Source organism: Varroa destructor, unplaced genomic scaffold, assembly GCF_002443255.2.
Source record: "Varroa destructor unplaced genomic scaffold, Vdes_3.0 BEIS01000004.1, whole genome shotgun sequence".
NCBI lineage: Eukaryota > Metazoa > Arthropoda > Arachnida > Mesostigmata > Varroidae > Varroa > Varroa destructor.
Window position 1 is genome coordinate 15706371 of NW_019211457.1, and position 27516 is coordinate 15733886.

General features: G+C 40.9%; 2 long non-coding RNA genes across 2 annotated transcripts; one reads left to right on the forward strand and one right to left on the reverse strand.

The window, feature by feature from the left end:
• Positions 1-4000: 4000 nt before the first annotated feature.
• Positions 4001-16721, reverse strand: LOC147755896 (uncharacterized). The gene is made up of 3 exons (XR_015325546.1): positions 14938-16721; positions 10392-10613; positions 4001-10277 (listed from the first exon to the last, which is right to left on the reverse strand). It is a non-coding gene; the product is annotated as an uncharacterized LOC147755896 (long non-coding RNA).
• A 7282-nt stretch (positions 16722-24003) lies between these two features.
• Positions 24004-27478, forward strand: LOC147755897 (uncharacterized). The gene is made up of 3 exons (XR_015326835.1): positions 24004-24136; positions 24400-24525; positions 25093-27478. It is a non-coding gene; the product is annotated as an uncharacterized LOC147755897 (long non-coding RNA).
• Positions 27479-27516: the final 38 nt, after the last annotated feature.

The following is a 27516-nucleotide window of genomic DNA, read 5'->3' on the forward strand; positions in this document are numbered from 1 at the left end:
TTGCTTTGTAACGCCAGTTGCGACTGCGGTACGTTTTGCAACTACCGTAAAGTATAGAATTGATAAAACGCATCCATCATGTGCCTAGATATGAACTGTAATAGGCTATACGCCCCCCCGTCGAAAATCTGACAGTACCAAATGCAACTAATTAACGAGGTATTGTTCCCGTAATGGTGCAGTAGTATTATTCTCAGGGCCATGTGAGGTTAGTTCAATACGGAACTCGATGCAGACGCGTTACATCCTGCTCTGGGGACCAGCACCCTGAGGCTGATTTTAACGGCTATATCAGAATTGAAAACTCGAACACCTAGAAGCTCCATCGATCAGTTTAGAAATCCAATGAAAACATGTTTCCTATAAGGGGTATGTAGCTTACCCATGAGCTCGCTGAATTACACTTTAATTAAGCCAGCCCATTGTCTATTTTAGTATAGAAAACCTCGATTAGAATGCCGGCGTTCTCCAATTGTCACCACGTAATTTTCGTTCGTGTTTTTCCATATTTTTTTTCAAAGTGGTACTTTGCAAGTTTCGACTACAAAGTCGAGGTTGTTACTTAATCCAAATCTATCTGTCCAATAGTAAATCATGATTGCACGCCGTGCCAAGTGAGCGGTGTCGACGAACGGCGAACTAACAGTTTACGAACTTAAAAACAGGACAAAAACAAAGCTTATAATTCACATTGCCGACATTATAACCGTATTAGATTGTTCCTGGCACGTAAACAGGTACCATCTCTGGTCAAGCTCCTTCGCACGATTTCAGCAAATTCACTTCTCGCTGAAACTGCAGTGATAAAATAATGTCGCACCAAATAGAAACTCTACCCGTACACAGTATATCATATATCTAGTTGAAATTCTGGTAAGATGTCTGAAACTGGGTTCGACCAACTGATATAGACGCCGCTTTTCTCAGGCGAAACATAACTATCTGATCAATTCGAGGCTTTCGTTTTCAGATCGCTTAGAAGATGTGTGGTAGACAGATCGTAAGATCGTCACCTGAAACGATACAACAGGGCTATCATTGAAACAAGGACAAGGTTGTAGTAAGGAGAAATATTATATACATAAATATATATATATATATATATATACTCCTTTTTTGTGCAATTAAGGTAGCTTCAGATGGAGTTGAAACAGTCATTGGCGTAGATAATCAACGGTTCGCGATAGACGCCAAGAAAGAATATTATCTCTTGTTCGGTCATCATATACAAGATAAGTTAAAAATATCGTTAAGGGCTTATATAAGTTACTGAAAATGGGCGTTTTCATAGTTTTCATTATAGATAGTTGTTGTAACAGGATTATACATTTTGGGAGAGCCAGGTATCTAAGTCGACAATAAGTGGGACAAAAATATATACTCCATATTTTGTGGGACATTAACTTATCATCTTGTGGGCTAGTTATTATTACACCGGTATTATAAGCCGTTGATGAAGGAAAACCAATCGAACTTAAAGCGACCCGAGGTAAAAACAATTAAATTTTTCGAGTAACACTCCTGTGTTATCATTTATAATATTGCCATGTCATCTTTAGCGAACATCGCCGGAAGTTGAATATGCTCCAACTTCACAAACGCAAAACGTGGCAGCAAGACCATTGTATATGTTAAATAAATCTGCTCGAAATTTACAGATTTTTATATATGATTCTGGGTATTGACTTTGAATTCCGGACGATAGTCTAATGAACCGGTAGATTGCTTCAAAGAAGAAAACAGGATCCGAGGTTCGAGTCATTCGCTTGATTTTTGGAATCAAATCTTATTGTTCACATCGTTACCAAAGTGACGATAATAATCCTTATAATAAGATGCCATTTTACACAAAGTCCTGCGGGCTTCATTTCCCCGAACCTCCAACACGCCTCTATCCACAAACATAGCTGATAGCGGTAACGTCATTGGTCACACACACGTATATATATGATCACATGGCCACTTTCTAATCGCTTGCCGGCAAATGCGAGCGCATAGCTGGGGGCAATGGGCCTGGTCCCACTCACTTGTTTAATATTATTCGAACAAAAATATCGTCATTTTCATGCGATCCCTATTATCGTGTCGTCACTACACTGTAGCATAAACTTCTTGTGTTCCTAAGGTATTTATTATCCTTTTAGTGTTTACGTAAATATAATTATGCAATATTATATCAAACCAAGTAACCTTCTTGTGTGATACCGCTACAGCTTGTTGTTGATAATATTAACTTCTGGTTCGTTGTAAACATAGGCATTTGAAAGCCATCACTCGTTATTTCATTCTTTTTCCTGAGGTCTTGTATTCGTCTACGTGTCCCCGTATGTGAGAATGTCCTGTATACTATCTTATGCCGTGTCACGCTGAAGGCTACGCACAACAAGCTTCCTGCGACGTATAACTCTTCAATGTCACCGCCAGCCAGATTGTCTCACTCTGTCTCATTCTTTCCTGCGTGCAGAAATCTAGATCGCTTAATAACTAGCCAAACATATAATGATCATAGGGCCATTGCCGTACCGGCAGCGGTGCTAGACACTAGAACCAAAACAATGGGGGTATACCTGTCGCTTATCCCTATAATGAATCACTGCCCGGAGTTTAACTAGGCATAAGTAGTCGACAAAAAAACTAACGAAATTGTCTTCTGCATGAACTACAGCTCGGGCGACGTTCGTCCACTTGCTATAGCGCTGATCCGATGTTAAGCGCATGTTCGATCGAAGTTCGATGCTGTAAAAAGACGAGTGGCTGATACTGAATGAGTGCGCACGAGGTATGGTCATTCTAGGCAAAAAGGCAGCAGATGAACAGCAGACATCGCCGACGAAACCGCGCAGACGTATAGGGAGACGAAGATCTTTTAAAAGCTACTACGACGTAAGTCAGTTAGATTCCGAATGATACAAACGACATATCGCGTTTCAGACCAGCTATTGTGTACAGGAAGCTTGTGGACGGGTATCGACGAAGGCTGGCATCCTTGAAATTTATTTTTCACACAATAGCATAAAGTAAATACTTGTGGAAGAATAAAAAGCGCAGACACCTTTTTATAGGAACGTAAATTTCAGAGTCGATTTCGTGCTCCTGAACGACTCAAGTATAGCTGATGATTCTGTGCATAGATCAGATGTGTGACCATGGGATCCGTAACGCGTTTCGTGGCCAGAGAAGACAGTCGACGTCTCGCGCGATATTTATAGGCATTCGAGAGGAATCGATTGGTCTAACCCGTTAAATGTCGGTGTACCTTCTGACCGAAAGCGCGGACGAAGCTGCCGTTACAAGAACTAGGTTTTGTTATTATGTATTACCTCACGCGAACAAAGCAGATTCAAATGCCGCAATCCAGTAATAACGCGAACGCAAAAATCGATAATGATCCAAGTCGGACCTTAAAGAAAAACGCTGCTTAGGCTATTCAAAGAGACAACGGAAAATTGGGATATACTATTTAGAAATTGGCGGTCTTTAGAAATTCACTGACGGTACATTACTGCCAGTTGTAATGTATCTGTTTACTGGAGTCAGCCAGGCGCAAGCACCGTCATTCAGAACTTGTATTATCGATCAGAATTCATAATACGTTGGCTAGTTAAATATAATATAATTATTATATACTATAAATCTATAGCATTCGCTGCCACAGGTGACGTAGATGGTGGGGGTGGCTGTTGAGCACAGAACTCATGATGAGTAACAGTTAAATCCACTTGTTTTCACACGTTCGTGCTGCTAAGAGCCGTACGAAGAGAGATCGTGGCAGAATGGATTTCTAATACGCATTTTCAGAGGTGAGAATAACGGTGCAGTGTTGCCGTTACGATACAAACCGCAGCTTAATACGGTATCTCTTCGTAGCAGTTCTCACTGAATTGCCACAAACTTACAAAGAAATATAGAATCCTCGCAGTTTCATCGTCGTATACTTAACTGAAGTCGGTATTTCTTCACCGTTGTTATAATTAACTCAGAACACGCCAATTACCTTATTTCTATACGGCACTGGTCAACAGCACACGGTCTCAATTTATTCGGTTAAAAAAAAACAGCGCTTGTCTCTCACTATTGCTGCCATCATTACATTTACATATACACACATATTTCACATGAATTGTCTAATCGTATATATATATATATATATATTTGTATGTACTGAACGCAGGTGGCAACTATGCGTTGGGTCTGATGATAGGTATATATTTTGTTTCTCGGTGTGTCTGCCTACATTATATTAAACAGTAGTTTTTGTTTTGTCCTGAATAAACCGATGCCTGCGCGTGGCCATTAACAGTTTCTCTCTGTGACTTCCCGTTATGTTGTTGTTTTTCTTTATTCGATACCAACTATCCCATATTTCATCCGCTGGCTTTATATTCATTTATGCGTGCAGGTGTTTAGTAAGAACATGGGTTGCTATTTATTTTTTGAATCGAAGTATCTTTAACGGCTACACAAGAAGAATTCTACTTTTCATTTATTACGTTTACTCCTAAACGATAATCAAATTCTTAACAATTTCCAATCTGTCTGGCAGTTACACCCATCCGACTAGAATTTTCTCTGGTAAAAAAGTTTTATTATAAAAAAAAAAATAAATTATCCTAAAAAGCGTACTTATTAAGCTATTAATAATTATTCTACGGTCTGGTAATATATATTTGAAACGTTACTCAAAGTGTTATTTTCAAAATCGAATCACCTATCTCTGCCACTATTTGTAGGGGGTCAATGAACAAAGTATGGAAAGGCTAGAATAATCGAAGTAGACAGCCTATATATATATATAGATTTCTTTTTTTTTGTTTTGTGTCTATAAATATTTATGTATTTGCGTTTTCGAACTCCGTCTACAATAGACCAGTGGAACTGACCACAGGAGTAGAGCGAAGAAAAGGATAGCTCGCGAAGAAAACTAACAGAGACATACAGAATCTATAAGGCCTAAAGAATTATATTCATTAGAACAGCATGTCAAGTTACGCAATTCGATGATCACAAAATTTGATGCTTTTTAGTCTGGCCTGCCGGCTAGTAGTGTCCTACTATTTGACCAATTCCATGGTCCAATTGACCTATTAATCAACCAAGGGTGAGTCAACATACGTTTGACATAGAGAGCGTCAAAAACGTGTCGACAGTGGTCGTGTGAAGTGTAAAAACCCTCACCGGCCATATATCCCCCAGCAACAGGCAATAATAACTCGTACCCTCATAACATACCTGTGCCGTCGACTGGACGTTTGAAAATAGTGGGAAATACACTATGCTGTATATTGTACGACAGTACAAATACGTGCCGACGAGCTGAAATTAGGAACAAAGCTAAATTTGAAGCTGAACGCTTCAAATCTAGTTTTATAAGTTGTCAGGTGAGAAATAACTGCACAATAATAAGTTGCAGATTCAGTCAAGCCAGCTATTCCGACAGTCTTTTCGATAATGTTTGTTCATCCTTCAGGCTGATTGCATAACGTTCAAAGCTTGACGAGGTTCGAAGGGTCTCGCAAAGCAACATAGATGTTCATCGATCAATCGCTCACGACACCCAGCCATGTTACATTTGAAGGACTAGGATTTTCTAGTTCACGCTTTCATGTATTCTGGAGCCATATCCTGGTGCTACGTCATGTACAAAGGAGAAATTGTGAAGGCTTCAGTGATGCTGTCTCGTGACCCTCTCAGTATCACCAACAGGCGACTGAAAGTAGGTGACATTTACAGTTGGACCGGTTGTGGTCCACTGGATGCCAGAACGAAAATGCCTATAAACCAGGTAAACAGAGGTTGAATCGTTAAAGGTTGTTGACTAACTGCGTTTAGAGCTGTCCTATTTCTCAACGGCATTCGATCGGCACGTTCCAGCACTTGGGTTTACTATGTCTCGCTATAGAAGTCATGATAGCGCAGGAAGCAAATTATACGATAGATTCCACGAGGCTTTTAGAATGACTAGAAAACGAAGGCACAGGCTTTTACCGCACACAATCTGACAATATTGACGTAAATCATGCGTAACATGGACACATGCATACAAAGCACTGTCTATGCGATATTTTAGCCGATAACACGTTTGTTACTTTTCAAGTTCATTTTTCATACTATTTCTCTATTGTTCAACCATTGGTTTTTGGTTCAGGGAAACGTTTTTGACGTTATCTAGCAATACTACATTTGTTTTTTCCAGCCATCAAGGAAAAAAGAGATGACTTCCCAGCAGGAAGATTCGACGCTTTTTCTACGTTCGCTATAGATATAACACTATTAACGGTACTCAACACTGAATAAGAAGAAGATAAAAGCTCGATGTTAGCAAAACCGTAATAAGGGCGACGCAGGCGTTCGATGCTGATTTGTCAAACTGTCGCTTGTTACTGCCGTCTATCTGTTAACGTTATTGACAAACAGGGCAAAGTGTTCTCCACAGTGGCAAGGTATCGAGGGAAACGAATTAACTTTGTACGAATATCGGTACGCGTCGCGTACCCCGATCGCATAGCCCATGGCAGAGTATATGATCAGAAGCTAGACTAGTATATTATGAAAACTAAAAAAATTACGGCTGACCGGTAAAAAGATCCGCATTACATTTCTTTGCCAAAAAAAGAACGCTGGCCAAAACTATTGGCCCATAGCGTGAAAACAAATATTTCATATATCGTCTGCTAAAACTAGGTAGTACAAGAATCAGAACACTTTGGACACATCAGTGTTGTTAGAAAATGTCGTCATCTAGTATCCTCAGCCTGAACTCAAACGTGACCGAGATCCAAACTTGGCTTCGGTAAATGTGAATAGCGTTTAATGGTCACAAAAAAAAAAAGGCACGTTCTAATAACTATCGAGGAAAAACTAGGTAATGTCATTAAATGCATGATCATCCATATAACTGTATCACTATTTTTCCATAACGACCGACGGATGAGAGGTTCACTCATTCAGGTCACTATACAGTATTAGGTAAAAGAAAGCTAGTGTGTCTCTTCATTATATAAAACTCTTGCAGAAAAATCTTTTCTGATTCGGACCTATCGTTAAATATGGCCTTTGTATAGGAAGAATAAGGCGCATTTGTTTGGACCCCGTCCTGTTCGAGTTTTCACCTCAGATTTGTTATCCATGTTCTTATTACAAGGTACGGTGTTTCGATAGGCCAGCGAAAATTTTGACAAACAACTAGACAACCAAAAACAACAAGGAACACGGTACGTATATTATATCTTGTAACAGGCTAGTAGCAATGAAGCGTCGGTCAGATCCATAAAGTAAAATAATAGTGTTTTGGCGTAAAATTTCGCACCGGTATAGTTTTACGTCATACGTAAATATGATTAACAAACGACATCAACAAAATGGACAGGTTGGATCGACGGTCTCGGATAGATGTGACGCAATCGGATGAAATCGATAGGACGGTGGATAATGGGAGCGAAGTGGACGTTCAGTACATTCGAATAGACCTCTTCGTAATGACCGTTATTTTTCAAAAACGGACCGTGTCGATGGGGGTAACGAATCCTTGTTTCTGTCGCCGTTTATTTCATTTCGATATGGGAGCAATTATAGTAGGAGCAGTGGCAGCGGGTAGTGGGGTCGGTAGCGATGCAGAGTTGGATTGAACTACTGTTGAAATGACCTTTCTTTGAAGAAATTCAACTGTCCATTGAACATTTTTAATAATAAAGAAGACTTTAGAAAGAGAATGGCTTAGGAGCTCTTCGTTTGCGGAAATAAATTAGTCATCAAACGGTTCTCAAATACTGAAGCAGTCGCAAAGGCATCTCACTGAACGTGAATGGAAACGTCGTTTATAGGTAGAAGTTATTAAAAGGCTGCATTCATGCGGGGCTTAATGTTTCTAATTAGCGAATATGATATTTTCCCTACTGCCTATAGATCGAGCAATAAAGGGTTGCAGTTTAGTGTAAACTAGCGGGGAGTCCGAAAAAGAAACAGATTGAAAAGTAGATAGCTTAATAATCAAGCGTTAAGCCAATTTAAGCGCTCTCGTTCCTTCAAGTGACCAAGGTCCTGCAAGTGATCCTGCACATACTTTTTTCTTTGAATGTGTTATTCTTGAAACATAAAGTTGCCTCAAACCGATTCCCTGGAGGAAAAGACTAGTACGACGTCAAACGTACACCATAGAGGAAATATTATGATGTTTATTATTAATTACTATGATTGATTTTGCCATCAAATAATCACTCAAAGCGACCTCTCAAGATTCAGTACTTAATTATACAACCCTCAACTTGAATAAGAAGATACACGACAATCAACAGTAACCAAGAAGCTCATCGTTCACTGATTGTGATTGCATTAATATTCACTGTGCCATAACCAGTAGATTATCGCTAGACGAAGCTTAAATCTAGGCACAGTGGCCAAAATGGGGTCAGTGTCCTGATGTATCACAGCTTCCCAGCTAAGAATACTGATAAAACTGCATGGCTGCCACTAGCAAAGTAGGTATACGAATCATGTCGATAACTATGTGTAAGTTGAGACTGATGCTGGAATGTTGGAGCTTCAGACAATTATGGCTCAGTTCATTCGAATCAACTTTTCATGAGGACCAATAGCGGGCAATTTGGGGTTTACTTTCTTAGAAAATCCACATCTCGGCCTTTTCAGAAAACAAATACTAGGGGGAAAAAGCTACTTCAATCGCTCGCAGTCGAAGCGGGACTAACCACAAGACACACTATGGAAAATTCGACGGAGGAAATAAGAGTGCAAACGCTACCGTGAGTTTACGAAATATTGTACTAGTATATATGCAGACACGCTAGTCATTAAGCTGCACTATGGTTCATATGATCATACTGCAAGATGGCCGACTCTCCCGAGACCCGCAAAAGAAGAAGCAAAGCTAACCCGATTAATGAACGATAAGGGAGCAGAAAATAAAATAGCCGTTAGAAAGCTTTAGGAGCTGAATCACCGCGTGGGCAATAAAATGAAGTTCAAGAAGCGTAGCAATGGAACAGAACTTGCTTTGCCTATTCAATGAGAGACAAATGGCCGAAGTACGTAGAGAACAATTGCAACATGTCGCCACTTGGCGGAACTGTTGATAGCAATCTACTCCCAATGTGACCTACATATATTCATAGATGAAAAATGTAAAAACAGAAAAATATGGTCAAATTCTGCAATTTCTCAGAAAGAAGGCTTTATAACTATTTCCACGGAAGTGAGCTTAATATGAAACGAAGGATACGACCGTAAAAATGACGGACATAAACGGGTACATTTGGCTGAACGTGTCTGTTCAAACGATTTTTACTCTCGAGACTTTTCCTTGTAAACTCGCAGATGATCTTTCAATAGTGACTGTTATGGACGAGATGTCAGTATGATTAAGTTCGTTAATGTCCGCCTGATATAATTCGTATATAATAAGTTTGTTTCTAGGTCGTCTAATTGTCTGAAGGTACTTCTTTCGTGTTGGCTCTACCTTCACAAAAAAGGTATAACATTCAGGTCTTTAGAGCGTCTTGTTGACAAAAATTGAAAACAGTTTATGGTCAACGCTTACATTGCTCTAGAGAGCAAACGGGCAAATATGTCAAAAGACGCTATAAAGCTACGGGTCTTGGGGTCCTGAAAAATGTGTACCTGATCGTGACGTTCAATGTCCAGCTCGTGATACTGACTGTATGCATTTGTGTGGCTTTTTCAAGAAGTAGTTCCTTTCTTGCGGTAATTTTCTGTCACAGGATCTTTGCATTAGTCTACCTTTCTCCAGCTTTCAAAGACTGCCGGTAGCATAGTTATCGATTTCAAGCAATTAAACGGCTTTCACTGCAGGCTGTATAGTGCTTTCGTCAATTCCGAAGACGTTGGACAATACATTGATTCGATTTTGCCTATATTCTAAAAAAGCGTCTCCTGCTTCCGGAATAGAGAGTTTGCAACCTTATTTTGAAGTAAACTGGGTTTTCTCCTACTATCAAAAATAGATGAACATATGTCCGTTACGGAAAAAGGTTTTTTTTTTCTTTTTAATGAAAACACACCTTCTGCAAATACACTAAATGATATCAGTACATACCCGGCAGCCTTTCCTGTATGACTCTCCGATGGGGCTAATATAGAACCGTCCGCCCAGACAAACAAGTATGTTGAGGAGTCGAGCCTCCCCGCTGTAGTAGTTCTAGGAACAGCTCAATGGGCAAGCAAAATGTTGAGTAATCTAGAGAGTGTCCACAAGATGCTGAAGGGGCCTGAGCGCTCAGCTTTGATGAATGAAGGAAATGATGCGCCTGATACGACAGTATTTGCATAGATTAGCACCTACTTGGTATCACACGGGAATAGATTTTTTTTTCAAATTGAAGCTAAGTGCAAATATTCCTGCCTGACCGGAACACCGTTACCTCTATCTATTTTATGAAAGCCGCTGGTCCAGTCTCGTATGGTGAATTGATCAAGGCGGTTCCGCGACCGCACATCTTAAAATGACGCAAAAGCCCGCTGATCTTCAGCTGTTGAGCCAAAACAGCCTGGTAGTCCTGAGAGACGACGCGCCAATGTCATGCACTTTGTAGGGTACGCATACAGTCGTTCCCTGTTAGACCTTGCGAGGCGATCTTCTCCAACTGTGTGATCAGTAAGCACTGGTGTTCCGTTAGAATTCGAAATCATCTTTAGATTGTAAAGCAAAAAGTGCGGGCTAAGTTACTGGCAAAAGTCAATTCGAATGTTGGCGGGGCCAGGTGCGGATGTTTGAAATCTTTAGCAATGTCGCACACTACGTTATTCTTGGTAGGTCTCTCGTTCCTAAAGGAAAACAATTTGTTTTGAAAAAATAACAAAGCCGTATACGTTGTTGTAAGCCCATTTTTTCTATCGCTTTATTATTTAAAAGGGTTAACTAATGCTCCTTGAACAGTTCAAATGGGTACTCTCTTGGCTGTATTGACCATCCAGCTGCAGAGAGTTTTTTTTCCTTGTTCCCCAAAGGTGTTCCTATATATCTCATACAACTGTACAATATATTGACAACGGGCCTGGGTGATGAGTGCAATGCTTTGGTAGTTAATTTCAAGGAGACGCCTGTTTACGAGAATGACGGTCTGGGTTCTGTCGAGCTCAGGTTCTGGTGCGCCTACCATTCAGGAGGTCCACTACTTTCTGAATTTCTATGCCCCACCCAAGGCGACCTAGTGTACTAACTATACAACTGACCCCCTTCGCTACACATACTCGTCGTCTGATTATATGCATATCATTCTCGAATCGCTGGGGCGCAAGGTAATGAAATGGGAGTACAGTTGATAATGGCTAACGAGGTGATCTTGTTTTCTCCAACACCATGCACACATCCTGCATTTCGCTGTTTTCTGAAGGAACCGTTCGATTCGGTTTTGCAAAAACAATCGAAAGCTGAATACGGTGAAAAAGAGGGACGTTCCCTTCTGCCACGAATCGACACGATAGGGTAAAATTCAAATATTATTTTTCTACCTTACATTTGACGAGTGGTTACTGGAAAATTTCGTTGGTGTGCGATAGTATAGATAAACAGCGTTTTGTTCCCCGGTCAACTTGGATTAGTGAACGCTTTACAGGTTGCCGAAACCCCCAATGATGTTGCAGTGACTAGTGAACCTAACGCCGCATAATCTAAGGTACAAAATCACCTAGGTTTGAACGGTAATAATAGGAATTTTGGGAAAAACGGTTTACGATAACTATTGAGGATGTTACGTGAATATATATGCATATACATATGTGTAACCGTACCAAGGGTGCCGGGCGTAGTTCATTCTAGATGTTCCACAATTTACATAAGAACATCCTTTTGTGAAGAATAATATAGTTATTGTCGTTGTTGTCCTTCTTTTTGTTCTAATAAACATTGACCGTGGTGCCAGAAATTACGTTCTAGTAGTCAACAGTTAATGTAACGATTCCTGGCTGATTGGCCGTCTAATATCGTAAATCGCGCGTCCTGTCGTGCGAAACAATCGTACCTAGTTCACGCGCCCCTGTCGGACGGAGCCTGCGAATCAGATCTCCGCCGCTTGAAAATAGATCACTTATCACTCGCTGCCATTATGTTTGTACTCAGTCTGTGTGTTTAATGCTACTGACGATCGTGTGTGCCCAAGGCAAATGTCGTCGGTTTTTCTCCTACAACCAAAAAATGCTCTTGACGTGTGTTTCTAATGGGGTGATCAGTTCTTGGCGCATAATTAGCCAGTGATTTTTCTACTAATAACAATGACGCAGTCAGTGGAAAGAATTCGTTTTAACCTGAATAAACACACATACATTTACCATTTGTTGGAGCTGACAACCGCCATAACCTTCATATTCTCTATACCCGTAAATCGTTTCTCTCTCGCCCACGAATGAATATTGCGCTCCAGGTATTTATTTAGGCCGCTTGTTTAGCATTTGTTCTGGGAGAACTAGTCGTTGCTCTACCCAGATGGGTAACGATTGCTTACTTCAGCTTCCTATTTGGTTTTTCCTATCTTTTTTCTTATTAGCGTTCCTGACAACAACGGCAACAAGAAGACTGACTAGTTGAGTCGCCAGCCTAGCTTCGAGCTTGTTCAGATAGGTTGCCTATACAAAACCATTCGGCAATTCTTGACAACTACGGTAGGTACACACAACTCAGAGACATCTGTGGCGATCCACGAAGTTGATCTGATGTTCTGAAATCATTTATCGACGCAATTTATCTCAGTGGAACATGGCTGAGCGAAGGAACCTGAATGATTCGCTCGCTTGCAGCCTCGAATTTCCTAGATTTCGAGAATACCCGGGCAGTTTTCTGCCAACCAGCACATCGAATGAACGTTGAATTCACATATACTCCCCGCGCCATCTCTATAATTAGATTTATGTCGAACGCCCCTAAGATAGGTGACGTTGTCCAGAATTCCTCGAAGCTTTGCGCTGTCGTTGAAAAGGCCAAAAATCAGTATCGTGAAGCTTCGATTCCATTCGGTGCTAAAAGCTAGGTCTGCATTCGTTATTTGTGTGTAGAGAAGATGGACTGGATCGTAGGCATAAATGAGTTCGTCCGTCTGGGGCTTGGGCAGGCCGAACGCAATCCAGTTAGAATTGGTCGTACACCCACCACTCCAGGTCCGCTTAATATCTAAGACGAAAATTCAAGTTGGCTGATGAGTAGCGCGGAAGATACTCATACGGGCATGCGACACTATTTGCTGTTGTTTAAATGAAGTGAAGAAATTAGGCAGTGGAGATATTACATCAGGATGAGATAATTATATTCGTTACAGATATTTGTGGGAGAATTCGAAGGATAGGATTGGAAGGAAAACGTGACGTTTAATTTGTATGGATGATATTTGCCGACCATCAGCCTTAAGCTAGATTTAAGGAAAGGTTTACATACTTGGACAGATGCCTGCACGAGTGTTGGCAAATAATATATTCTGTATAGGTTAGTAGTTGCTAAAATCGCATTTAGATTAATGAGATCAGTTACGGAAATAGGCATTTTTGATGTTGCACAAAATAGCGGAAAAGCTGGCAAATTTCGCTCCATTACCCCCAATACCCCACAGCATAATCTATTGCTACAACGGTAATTTATTATGTAAATTTCAATGCGCGAGATCATTTGGATGCACTACCCTCTTAGTCACTAAAGCCCAACAGAATTTTGAACGAAAGGCTTAGTTAGGATGACTATCAATTGACACCTCTACGAGCGAAACCTTCACCCCGCTACATACTACATATATATATACTTTTGAAGCACAGAACTTTCAGAGTTAGAAGGAATACAGCTATCTGTGAACTTCAACAAGTTTTAGTTATTTACGCTCAAGATTAGTAAGGATATATAAAGTCAGTGTAACAGTAGCACGAGCTATAAAGGGGATGCGCGACTCATAAAGCACGAGATCCATGATCTTGCCGACTCACGTGGCAGACATAGTCAAACAGATACACAGACAAAAATGACGCAATAGAATAAGATACCATTTGAAAATAATGCATCGTCACGGTTGGTGTCGCTTTAGCTGCGGCTTCCTCGTAGGTGCATCGGTGAAAAAAAATTAATTATCGCGAGAAAAAACAGCCAAAAATTTATGGCTGATGGTGTTCTGACCCGGGGTCGCTGATTGTTTTTTACGGATAGAAAGAGACACTGAGCCAGCATACTTTGACGTGCCCAGAAGTTATTGAGTGGCTCAGGCGTAAATGGAACATTTCGTCTTTAATAAGCGCAAAATCAATCAGGAAACAGATTAACATCGAGTAGGGAGCCTCTTACGGCAATCTTGGTGACATCAGCGTTGAATGACTGAACCAGACGCTGAGAGGTCTCTTTTCCAAACAGTTCAACTATATTTCGAGCGATCCAGCCGTCTAAGTTACAATTTCGCTTCCATAATAAACGATCGCGATCGACATACCCATCATTTTGATTAGCTATATTGCAGTAAGCATAACAGTCAATCGTATTTATGAGCGATATCTATCAAATAGTCATATCACCTTATCACTATTTTACCGTCTTTCATGTTAGTAAACGTCACTGCGACCCCCCAAAATACATAGAGCAATATTTCCCTTTGCCCCTTTAGCGACACTGTTAACACTGAACTAGTAAAGACGCGGTAAAGGCCTAAATGTTTAACATACGCCCTAACTTTAAATAGCCTTGCTATTACTATTTTCAACTGACGCTTTACTGAATACTTTAAATTATGGGGGCTACAAGAAAAGCTTAATCTCAATAGACCTTTCTTGCATTAACATGAGACGCTGGCAAAATCCGAACGATACATATATGTATATTTTTTTTCAAGCTACGTTTGAAAGTTTGGAATAGCACACCGATTATTTAAGTTACTAGCAACATTAATGCTGAATGAAACTGCAGCGAAGTACTTCCTTAGGTAAGGTTTTTCTTCTTTAAATACCTACCATCACCCGATACGACTGTATATAGATATCAGGTACTCCGACGCAAGTGAGGTTACTTTCGAAAAATATTCAGACAATCCATCAAATCATGCGATGTAACGCGCCGCAAGCTACGACACATTTTCCACATAGGACCTATTCTCTGTGGTTCTCGTTCTTCTAATCGGTTCTAGGCACGACTTGATCCGTCACAATCAGAACTCATCTTTTACAGCCATTTGTTAACGTGCCGCTATCTGCCACTCTTTTACAATTCTATTGCATGACTGTTGTATCACCGAACGTTATTCACTATCCTTCTTTTGACCTCTCCGGCCATTTCTAGGATCACTATTGGCCGCTGACGTCATCCTCCGATTGTCTTCCTGATAGCGCAATGACAATAGTGTGCTGAAGTCAAGGACACGCAATGGCCTAGACTCGAAGTTAGGCATCGAGACTCTGCTGGCAAAAGCCAGCCGTCCGAAGTAATGCCTAACACTCTTAACATCAGCGGATGTAAAGTATGAAATCCGGTTGTTGTAGAAAGGCACTTTTCGACTTATCTGTCTCGCGCATTTGAGCCCTTGCTGGTTATCAGGTTCTGTTCGTCCTCCTTGTTATCGAGTTGAAGCTGAACTAGTCGTATCGTCTGCTTCATTAGCGACTGTTTCGTCTGCTCTCATTCTGATGACTCTGTATCTCAGCCTTTCTTCGATAAACTACCGGTCCCGCTACAATGTAATTATAGCTTACCATTTTTTGTGAACAGTACCTTTCCTGAGAAACTCGTCAAATATAGAGTTTGACTATATATCACTAATCACATTACAAGCCGAACAAACGATTTTACTTTATCACTATGTTCCCCCTTTTGCTGGGCGACTCTGCAGCAAGAACCACATTGAAAAGGTGACGCGAGATAACACCTGAACATTAAGAAAACTCTGTGACATCAATGTTGTTAAGAATTGCTATGATTTCATAGTCCAGAGGATTTCATAGTTGAAGTTTAGGTTAGGTTAAATATTTTCCACGCCGTATTGGCCTGCCGCTTGTAGTGGATAAGGCTGCAGTCGCATAAAACGTAACCCTCTGCAACGTCACGGCCGTTCAGGCGCTGGCACTACTGAATCAGCCTCCAGTCTAATGTCTGAAGCAGAGAGTAACACTCGTTCATTAACGTTGAAGAGAGCAGAATCGAATTGTGAGATCTTGGGCGTCGAGACAGGCCGTGGATCGCCCATAACTGATTTAGTTACCATCGTCGACAAAAGGGGCGCCGCGCTATATCCACCCAGCCAGCGGCGACCAATGCATTTATTCCGTCACAAATAATAGCGATTGCCGCTTCTGCTACTGCCAACGAAGACGCGCGCATTCAGATCTTCTGCGCTCACACAGCCGTACGCTAACGGCCATAGACAGGCAATCAGAATCACCTCTGTTAATTCGATTATTAGCGAGTCACGGCCACTTCCGTCACGGTCCTTTTCGCTAGTTTCGCTTGGACTCCTTTGCGTCACAGCACTTCTGATACGGCTGTGGCTACCGTTGGCATTGTATTTGATTATTTAGCAGATTGCCCAGTGGATTTGGGGGCACATGCTGCTTGTTCTCGAGAGAACTGCGGCCGTAACGATCCCGATGGCGATGGCAAACGAGTGTTACGAGAAAGGTCCGCTCAGACGCGACTAATTCTGCCTGACGATGAACCGGCCGAAGTCAGCTAGCGAACTGAAGTTCAGCGTCGATGACTCGGTCGGTGGCTTGCTGAGAAGGCGGATTTTAAAGCAGTCAGTAGCCCTATGATTACTGAGAAGCCCAGCGCGGTGACGCTTATACAACGTCGTCACAGAAACGAGCTCGTTAAATCGTTCATGGCCTGACGGATGGGGAAGTCTGGTAACAGGAATCCGATAATAATAATCGAAACGACAAACAGATGAGTGACTCAGCAATACAAGTTCATAGGCCAAACACTAACGGCAATGAATTTAGCAACAAGGGACATTTACTGATACTACTAATATATTGATATTTATAGGCCAGCGGGCCTAATGTGTACAATGAAGCAGTCCGGATAAAACAAATCGAAAAAAAAAAAAACTTTTGGTTTGTCTGTTGTGAAGAGCTTAGGTTACCATGAATGTCCGTGATAACACTGTTGGTTAAGATAAGGGTAAATTGTACTTAAAAATAAGATGTAAGCTTCTAATTCGTTGCGGCACGAGTTAGAACTGCTAATAAAATATACTGCCAAGAAACGTTTACCTTATTCTACATATATATACATACAATATTTAATGACATCGTCGGCGTTTCACAGATTCGTGACGCACCGTAGTTTATTATTTATTTATTGACTTAATTAATAGCACAATCATTTTGTTATGATTAACACCTATTTCACTGAGCATTGTTAGAGTGATCGGGGCGCGCGCGAGTCCCATGAGCGCTCATTTATTTCAATCAACTAACATGCATCACTATTACCATTGCCCTTTGATGCGCGACAGATCGCTAGTGATAAACAACAATGGCTTCCATATATTTCGCACGTTCAAGATGCTCGAACTGATATTTGGCGTTTCGACCAACTGTAGGCCCAATCATAATGGTTTTTTTTCATTGGCTAATGTGCCCCCCCATCATAATGGCCTAATTCAGCATCTGCAATGCTTAAATAACGTGTACTCTGCTTCTCTGAGTTTGTACTAGCAAAAAATAAAGGTCACTGTGGGCCAAGACGGAAGGGTCGAGTGGACGGCTAAACTATCAGATACGCTCCTCTTCTATAAAGGAATTGCGACAGTTAGGTCTGCGGCGTAGGTCAGAACAATGGAACTAATAAAAAAATATCTCGGATTGCTATCTCTGATCCTGATGCTGTAGCCAGTTGAGCTGCTATCGCCATTGTGAAAACGATTAGCTTATCTATAGGGAGTAACAGGCAGTTCTCTCTTTAGGGGTCAAGTCGCGTTAGATAATAGCTGCAGCGCAAACGACCCGTAACCATCTGCGCGACCGGGGCCCGCAGACTTCTTTGGCACGTTAATGTGAGGTGTTAGTCTTTTCGGTTTCGTATCCAGTCGCCTAAGGCCTGTATTTCTGGTTTAACCAGCATCATATGTTTACCATTCTGTATATGTTACAATAGTAGTGGCACTGTGATCGTCTATGGTCCAAGATTTCTTGCCACTTTTAGATTAATTCATTTTTAACCCAAAATCAAACCCTTATAGTTCAAAACTCTGGCAGGCGTATCAGCACCTCTTAGATTTTCCTATTATGACGCCTACTACACACACACACGCACACGCACCATCTATATGGAAACATTATTCTATTTTATTAAAATTATTAATTGTATCTGTTTTTTAGGTCGCTTTTCGTTTTGTCAAACAGCAAATCAAGGCACATTACTATCGTTGAAAAGACCAACCCGCCAAAAAAATAATTCAAATGCAAAAATTTGAATCAAGCTTTTTTTCCAGTTAAGCCCTTTTTATAAGCGTAAAATCTCATGGCGCAATGACGCGATCCATATAGCACACAATTACCTAAATCGATGATTTTTCGTTCGTGACAAGATCCAGCTTTAAAAACATAATTTCCTACATTTCAAATATTCTAAATAACTCGAGCAAAAATGACCCTATTTTTGACGCACGCCGAGACTTCTCGCTAGTTAGCTAACGCCATAGTTGTCGAATACGTGATTTTTGCCCGTATATTCTCGTGCTAGGAAGGTTTTTATGTGAGAGGTTATGAATAAGATATGCTAAGCTATAATTATGTGCATTGAACAGCATGGGAGCTATGCAGTGTCCAGGACTGCGACAGCACAACAGATGTGATGAGTAGATCTGCCCAGTTTGGAAATGGGTTTTACAAACCGATTGTATACGTTTTCAACTATTTCAAAATAGGATGTGAAGCAAATTTCTGTTAAAAATAGAGTTAAACCTAGTCGTGAGGCGTACAAACAACTTCAACATGTTTTACGAAGTAGCAATTCGTCAACTCGTGACGATAACTCTGCTGTTTCGAACACGAATAGATCTAACCTCACTCATCTCCGGGCCACCCATTAGCGCCATGCCCCTCAAATTTATTGAGGTGCCGACACCCTGTCGTCGGTTTATGGCTTCCTTGCTGATAACTCGACCCATACAGCACAGAGGAAAACTATCGACCTTCTAATTTTTATCGTCACGCGAATGCCCATGCGTAAGGCATGAGTTGAGCGGCAAGCAGGCTTGGAGCGGTTTCAGCTCCATAATTGGCGAACTCCTTCTTACTGCAATTACGAAAGACGCTACGCAATTACCCATTATAGCCATGAGAGCACTGGGCCAGTTTAAGCATTTATAAGGGATGCTCCGCCTGAAGTAACGGGAGTAGCTTTCATTTCTCGTTAGCGCTTACCACACATTAAGTCGACTGAATACCAATGAAAAGTTTTAAATCTACTATGATTTAGTTTTTATTGAGTTCGAGTGTCTTAATTGGCGTTACGCATTTGTTTCTTGGACAACAGACGTGCATCACGTCGAAGATAGTCCTGCAACTACCACGCTGCCCTCGATGATTATGTACGGTACCAATCAGCAACAAACAGGAAAAGTGTCTTTGCTTGTGTAAGGTTATATTTTTCTCTAACTCTTGTCGGAGTTTTCGACTGCGCCCGCAGCTAAATAACAACTGTCTTTCTTGGTAAGGCGCTGAAGGCTAATGCATTATACAGACTTGAGTCCACCGTTAAGCTCTTCGTCCGGTACTAAGAGATCCTTACCCGCTAAATCCCGGACCTGGTCTGTCCAGACCTTGGGTCGGAACTCATTCTAATACTACTTCGAGGCAAAGCGTGACCAGATGGCCAGTGAGTTTGTGACGATGATCAATCTGCACTAGACCAGGAGGCCGTGCTCAGGCCCGTTAGCTTGGCGTCCAGCTTTTCGTGCCACCTCCCCTTGTCCTTTCCAGGATGTACTCCTCAGTGGATTTTAGGAAGTCTGGAAAGCCCGCCAGTGGCTCGAACTGCAAGTCGAAAAACTAACAAAGATTTTGACAATTTTTTTTTATCTTTGAAACCGTAACACACAGATATGATCCAAAAAGTGAGCCTATCTGGATCGGTCCGACACATATTTTGTGCTAAGCATTTGTACCATTTCGTACCAATCTATGCTTATGGGTTCAGCCAGCTTAGTGGGTAACGTATGTGCCTGCAAAATTTAGTGACATGTCGTGGTCTAGATTCAAATCCGGCCTAGATTCAAATGCTGGGAGCCATTTGATTGAATGCCCAACGGCGATACCAGACGTAAAACTCGAAACATAGAGAGTACAGCCAGTGAACGGCAAAGTTAGTCAACAATACTGAAACAACGCTTTTTGTAGGCCCGAGCATTTAAGATGTTCGCAGCGAACCTAAAATGCCTGAATAAGTGAAGTCATTTCATTGATATAGTAGCTCACATTTTAACAAATTGCCCAGTATCCTTGTAATGGTCCAGTGGCAACGTGTTTACCTATTAAACTTAAGAACACGTGAGATGGTCTAGGCTTGAAATCGTGCGTGTTTACATTTTGGCATGAACGGAGCGCCATCTACTTTATGCAATGTAGGTTAACGGCAGTAGCAGACGTAAAACTCGAAACATTTACCATTCCAGTGCAGTCCGCGCTGTGACATGGCGTCTGAGGATAACAAGTTACCTGCACCCACTTCGTTACCATTCACTGAAATGCTAAGTGCTATCGTAAGCACTACAAATTTAATTAACGGACGGTGTCTAGATTAATGTTGTAGTCTCGCTTGAGCTATGAAAGAATTGGCATAGCATAGAAAGTAATGTCTTTAGAGACTTTAGCTAAAGCGGATCAACAGTCTTCCTGGCAGAAACGCTTGGAATCGTTTAGGGTTATTGGCCCTCTGATTTAGATATTATCTCGTCTATGCGAAAACAAAACGATCTCCTTATTATATCGTATTCAAATAGTCGTAATTGTGACGAGTTACGTGTAGGTCCGTTGTTAGGTATTGCACTCGAACGAAAGATGTACGTGTTTATAGAGAACGACTAAGGAAGACAGAAAACTTTGACGCAATAAATTCGGTTAGCTAGCTGTCGGTTAAATCGTGCATGTAATTAAAGGCTCACTAGGTTTAGGACATGGTCAGGACCATGGCCTTTCGAACGCTAAAGATTTTATTTTTTATAACAAAAAACAATGAACACTATCAATTCTGTGTGTAGCCAATTACTGGCTTCACTGAAACCTATTCTTATTGATGCCGTTAATTTTACTACGTGACTTATAACACTGCTGTGAATGATGTAATCTAGGCTATAGGGACATTGAATTGGATCGTAAAGTAGGTTTTGTCGCTTTTGACAGTCGCTAGAAATTTGCTACTCTTAATGTAGAGAGATTCTGCGCAACAGCATGACACTGCTGGCCAAAGGCAGCCGTTGTAGTTACTAAACGCAAGTTATACCGCCATCATCCTTGCCATCTGGTACGTTTAAGCTGAGAGCTGTTTCTGTTGGCTTGCCACTTTTGTTCTTCGTTAAGTTGAGGATAGGTTTCACTAGCTGAAGAAATCAATTTTACTAGAACAATCGAAGTCTTCGAACGCATAAAGCTCTACACGAAACAACAAGGTTATGAGTGACTGGAACTTACATGATTTTTTTTCGTACGGGTTCAACTTTCACGGTGAAGAAATAATTCATCATTAGTGATCTGTTATGAGCTACCTCAGAACAACAGCGATTGTGTTGGTTTCTACTGGGAGCGATTGTAGCGACTCGTTGGACCTGATAAGTACCCCTAGTGACGACAGGTCCCTCGGGCCACGGAGATTGATTTCTACTCTAATAATTTATTTATTTAAAACTTACGCAGACTCTTAGCCAGAACTATTTTCTTTTTAAATTCGTTTATATAACGACCAGCGGCAACTATACACATGTCATATGACTGTTAACCTTCACGTAATTGTTATTTACCGGTTAATAACTCTACCATTATACTATTACACATTTCTAAATGAAGCCCAATTTATGGATTTTGTTCTGGCGCGTCGTGCGATCATCATATAAACACCGCACGGTCTGGCTGAACAATAAAGAAATAAAACAAAAGCATAAAAAACAAATTATTATTATGATTTGACCTAGACTTCTGCTAGACGTGCTAAACGACTAAATGCGCTAAAACAATAACTGCGGTGTCATAGCCCGTCAAAGATGATGATGATGTTGTCTGTCGACATGTCACCCATGTGAAGCAGCTGTCGCGTAGATGCCCACATGGTCCATTTAAAAGTGAAGAGACAGCTCGTATTTGTTGTATTCAACTGTATCTGTTGTATCAGTGTTCAACTTTAATGCCACCTCTATAGATGGTATAAGAAAACTAGAGTGGAAACTTCAATGTGAACTACAAACTTTTACTGTTGAAATAAAGATTTCGGATTTTTACGTCCGGTAATGCAGTCAGGCATAGCTTCAGGCGAGATATGTTCAAAATGTCTTGCATTAAACTGCATCGTCATGAGATCACACACGTTTAGACCTGTTTTTACAATGTTCCTAAGGGACGATGGCGGCAGTAGTAATAATAATAATAGAAAAAGTAGATTTCTAGATTAAAGAAAAGATTCTTAATTATTAAATCGTTTACAAAATATTGAAATGAGACCAATCTTAGCATGGCCATTGAGCGAAAAACCAAGCCGTGTTCAGCTGGGAGTAATCCAAAGGACACCAGGTTTGTACGGAGTGGAAATTAGTAATAATTTACATTCTGTTAGATGCGACGTTTTTTAGCAATCGCTACGTTTTCGTACGTGGTATTTTCACTAATATGGTGCTGATGATGGCCTTGTATGTGTGTGTGTGTGTGTGTGTATATAAATATGTCCAAAGGTACTTTTATGAAGGAAAACAAAAAGTTGCCCTTGTCTCCTGATCGGACTCAAAACTAATTACACGGACCCTTTAATTTGCGATGTCATCAACCCCGTTTAAGGACCTGGGTGGAGGTTTTTAGGCCTTCTAGCAATTTTCAATCTTGAGTATGAATAACTGGATGTAAATGAACCTTGCTTGCTAAGTTTGTTCCGCTACGGCGACATGAACCGATTCCATTGAAAATATTGATGAAAAGATGCTCAGCATTACTTATGTAAACGTACGAAAAATGACTACGTACGTGATATTCCTTCCCCATACAGTCATTTTGCAATAAGTTTTGTTGATCCATGTCGAGTCATTGAATCGCCTCGCATATGATCCATAAACGTCTTACAGATGCTTGTGATACACCAGTGGATCTCAACCAATGAATCCGGGACAGCTGATTTGGTCGACGATACTCCTCAGATATTCGTTGACGGGAACCCTAAGTCGTCGGAAAGCCTAATTCGTCGCTTGAATAGTACGACATCGCAAATAGAGGCACAGTCTGCCTGTTGGCGGCGCATGGCTTGGATGGGTAACATTTTATACGCTAGATATGTATGCTAAAATTAAACTAGCCCCCTGTATTTACGGCTACCGATATCGCTTTCACTACCATGTCAGAACAGTCGTGTAGACCTACAGAACGTGTAACTGTTGCTGTTGACCTACGAAATCTAGCATATAGTAATGATATCAACGTTAGTCGTCCTAAGAATACGCTGGCACGTAAAAAACCTTGGCTAGGGCAATATAAGTAAAACAGTTTTCATACCATATTTTAGTTTACCATAGGTCTCTACTCAATAACACTACCATAAGTTAGCTAATGTTATTGAGTAGTGCTGTTTTACAGATTTTGGCATTTCATCATCACTTATACCGGACAGGCCTGAGTCCTCAAATTTTTCGTAAGATACAAGACATCGTCAGACCTCAGTGTTCAACAGCTTTCCGAAGATCACGGAGAATATTAAAGCGTTATTGGTAAGGACCAAATTAAAATTAAGAGATGCTGTGCCTCGGGCGCCATATATGGATACATAAGAGATACCATTCGATTACAGTGAAAAAACGCAGTTGCTCTGAGTTGTGCTAATGTAATTGTACCACAGGGGACTACGATTACTATTTTACGTCCGGTGCTAGAGCCGTTACGCATTACTTCAGACACCTAGCCGTCTGAAGCCGTTGGTATACTAACTGGCATACACGGAATCATATCTGCCAGGAATTATCAGCCAGTGAGTTACACATTCAAAGGCGGTAGATTAAATGGGTGCAAAAAGAAAGCTTGAAAATGTATGGATTATCTCAACTATAATGCGTATTTTAAAAGGGAGGAACAGACTGCTTATTTTGATCTCTAGCTACTTCGTGACGGATTGTAATTATAGTGAAGAAACGTTCACTACATTAACTTTCCAATGAGCAGACTTTTATAAATACTAGCTATCACTGCAACTTGAATTCACTACGCTGAAAACCGCTACGTTCTTCTTTACAGAAAAATTTATCCTAGGCCTCGGCTGGCAATTCGAATCAACGATGTCAACAACGGCGGCAAGCTCGTGGAAGATGTAAGCAGGAGCGAGCAGACGCCAAAGACACTTCTACACTTGGCTTAATTTACGTAGGGCTCCATCGCTTAATACAGACGATCGGCGTTGACTACTAATCAATACACCGAATTAGATTTAAGCGGATTCATTCGGAATTAGCGTAAACGCTACTTCTGTTCCGCCGATAACAATAGAATTATTTGCGATTATATTGTTTATAAATAGTTTCTCTATTCAATGATGAAATGATCTGCATGTACATTAGCTACGACAGCCTTTATTTGCGTAGGTTTTACTATGTAGTGTCATTACAGTTTTGGTTTAGAGGGGACGTATTCGATACGATCACTCGATAAGGCAAATCGTTCATCCACGCAGCCATCCGTTTGTGAGACCTCGACTTCTCACGAACTACATGATTTGAGTGAGATTCGTTTTTGAGTAAGAACTCAATGTAATTTGCTAATGCAATGTGCTTTAGAAAAACTGTACCAAGTAAGTTTATAGATGTTCTCATAACTTGATGTAACTTTCAAGCTACACGAAGTAGATTTGGACACGCTACGTGTTGTCCAGCAGCAGATGTTTCTTCTAAATAACCATTTTTTCCGTTCTGCTCCTGTATCAATGTCCGATAGTCGTCTTTCATGTCGTTCAGCTTTGTGCATTGCCAACAGAGACGCGAGTAACGGTTCGCCTCGTGTCAGAAGCGTAGATATTATCTGTGCGGGGAGAAACCGGGGATGTTAAGCGTTCGAGTGCGTCTGATATCTCCATCAACGATACCAAGGATAACAGTCGACTACATCCTGCAGGGAGGCAAAAGCACTTATACTTATTTCTGTATCAAGCGTCGGCTAAGAAGCGCTAATCTTGATCCCCTGTTATGAGTGATATAAGGGAGATATGATAAGGGAGGTTAAGAAGATTCTCCTGGCGACAATCTTCCTAACCTCCCTTCTTACGCGTTGTTATCAGGAGCTGACTGTTTCGGCGTTTCTGAATTAACTTGGATGGGCTGGATATCAAGATCGAACGGATAACAAACGAAGTGGACGGAAGTTAGGCATCGGTATCGATGACGTTGGCTCAAAACAGCACCGAGATATTCGTAGTTTAATCCGTGCACAGCCTAAAAGCGTGTCGAACTATACGGTGTGAAATTATCACATGCCGTGTCGATCAGTCATAGCTGGACTGCTTGTCGTTGGGGTAGCCGCATGAAGCATGAAAAAATCTACAATTCGTTTTCGATTCGGGCGATTTAAAAAAACTGCTGCTCTATTAGATTCATCTACGCAATACGTGAACAGAAGAAGCGTGGCCGTTCTATGCGCCGACGGCTTCCTCCCAAAGATACAATGCAGTTACTCGCCAGTGAAGAGGGTGGGTAACGACGAGCGGGGTTCATTGCATTATGAATTTCAGTTTCAGTCAATAGACTGAAACTTTGCAACAGTGCCAAAAACATACCGGTTTTTCCATGATTTCTCGTTTACTCTACTTTGATTCCAATCTCATCGCTGTAAGAAAATATAACACTTTTTTAAATGTTATATTTTTATAATGATGATGTAAAAGAGAGATGAATGACGACATTATTAATCTAGCTGGACAAGCTAACAGGACATTAGCTAAACAGTATTCGTGTACTTCACGCCAATAAAATTGGGGGCCAATAAAAACATTGAAACAGGGTCTTCAAATTCACACCCCCTCCCCCTACGATATCGACTGATTATACGAAAACATGTTTTATAGTCAACTTCAAGGCGAGAAGGCTTCAAGAAGAGAGGCGTCATAAATTCGATGTTTACCAAAGTGTGACCAAACTATTATGAGCTGCCAGATTCTTTTTCTACCCTAAAGCGTAGGATGTTAGCGATCTGCTAGACACCGAAGTGCGTTCAGACTACTAAAGATCCTGTAACGACCGCCTACGTGCTATAATGTTACATTGATAAACAATGAACTTAGACACCTGTAAATTGCATTCAGTTGAATCATACTCTCTGTCTCGCCCATTTCTATTCAGCCAATATCGACAGTTGCTCTTTACTACGCGATGACTTATCAAACCAAATCTAAGCAAAAAAAAAAAGGCAGATTTAAATGCATATATTCTGAAACCTGATTAGTATAAACTGCCACTGTGTTTATTTTGCGGAACAGCGCTAAACTTTGAAACTACTTAAGATTATGATGATGTTTCAATGGAAATCCCTTTCGAATTAGAATCGGAAATGCTTCGCTTTCTGAGGCCAGCTTCGGTTATATCATCTGCTAGTTCTGATTTTCTGCCGCTAAACGACAATCAATTTTTCCATCACATACTCATTATCGTGGGGCTACTGATGCTAAGTCATCATTTTTTGGGACTTTGGTCACTTTCTGCTCTGATGTAACCCCAAGTCGACGACCTTGTCCATCGTCCAGTCATGCGATTCAAATATATTCGATCAAATGTAACTGTGGCACCTGTTACTCACTGCTAATTGATTTCTATTTACATGATGCTATCAATTATAGATGACTTTGGAGACAGTTGGGAGTTTGTGCTATGGATGCGATTATTTGATTTACTAGAGCTCCAAAGTCAGTTCCAGAATTGAGATAACTTCAGAACGCCACTGAGTTGCGCGTTGTTACGTTCGTCAGCCGAAAACCGAGACGTCTTCAAAGATTTATTTCATAAGCACACGATGCATAAATACAAACACATCTATTTATTGTACTAATCTATGATTGTTATCACAAACTAAACAACAAAAATCTGCAGAGAAACAAAATTGGCTACTAGCAGCACCAGCAGTCGAAACGTGTCGCCATAGAAATGGGCCTTCTATAGCGTGGTAGAAGAAGTACGCTGCTTAAATAAACCCACTGATCAGACAAACGCGAGCATGCAGAATACAATATCTTCTCGCTCGAAGTGTCCTGCGGTGACAGTCAACCAGCAGGACCGCGAGGTGCCAGTAGGTGAAAATGATCATATTAACCGTTAACCCACTATTACCGTAACAATAGGAGAAGTTATATTATTATAACTTCTCCTATTGTTA